The 618-nt window shown below is 54.5% G+C and overlaps 1 long non-coding RNA gene across 1 annotated transcript; it reads left to right on the top strand.

Moving 5' to 3' along the window:
• Positions 1-6: 6 nt before the first annotated feature.
• On the top strand, positions 7-471 carry LOC106725324. Its single transcript, XR_001361189.1, has 2 exons — positions 7-83; positions 183-471. It is a non-coding gene; the product is annotated as an uncharacterized LOC106725324 (long non-coding RNA).
• The last annotated feature ends 147 nt before the right edge of the window (positions 472-618 follow it).

Below are 618 nucleotides of genomic sequence, written 5' to 3'. Positions count from 1 at the left end.
CTGGAACATGGAGGTTTGTTTCATTCCGTGGATCCGCGCCTGACAGTCATCTCAGTCGGTTCTGACTGAGCGGAATGTTTATGGTGCGTTTACAAACCTTCTGTTCCTAGTCAGCAAAGAACTGAAAAATACGTGGTTACAAAATCTTACTTTCTAAACAAATGTTTTCATTGATTTCAAAGAGGAAGGGAGAGGGGGCGTCACCGAGCGGCCGCCTCCTCAGGCCCCGCTCGGGGGTCGGACCCACAGCGCGGCCGGTGCCTGACGGGACGGACGCTCCCACTGAGCCACACCGGCCGGGCCGAATCGATCAATTAATGGAACAGAATCGGAGGTGCAGGAAGAGACCCAAATCCAACAATCAATTTTGTCGGATAAACATGTCTCGGATCATTAGAAAAATGTGCGTGAAATAATAAATGGAGCTGGGCCGTGAGACCAGCAGCAGGTCCCGGAGAAAGTCCTGCAGCCCGAGCTGTGCGCTCCGTGGTTAGAGCGCGGCCCTGGGTTCGGGGTTCGGTTCCGGTTGGGCGCGGGGTGTGGCGTCTCTCACATGATGTCTCTCCCTGTCTCTCCCTCCCTCCCTCCCTTCCTCTCTCCATAAAAACCAGTGGAGAA

Source organism: Myotis brandtii, unplaced genomic scaffold (assembly GCF_000412655.1).
Source record: "Myotis brandtii unplaced genomic scaffold, ASM41265v1 scaffold1557, whole genome shotgun sequence".
NCBI classification, from domain to species: domain Eukaryota; kingdom Metazoa; phylum Chordata; class Mammalia; order Chiroptera; family Vespertilionidae; genus Myotis; species Myotis brandtii.
This window is presented reverse-complemented; position numbering and strand designations above follow the sequence as displayed.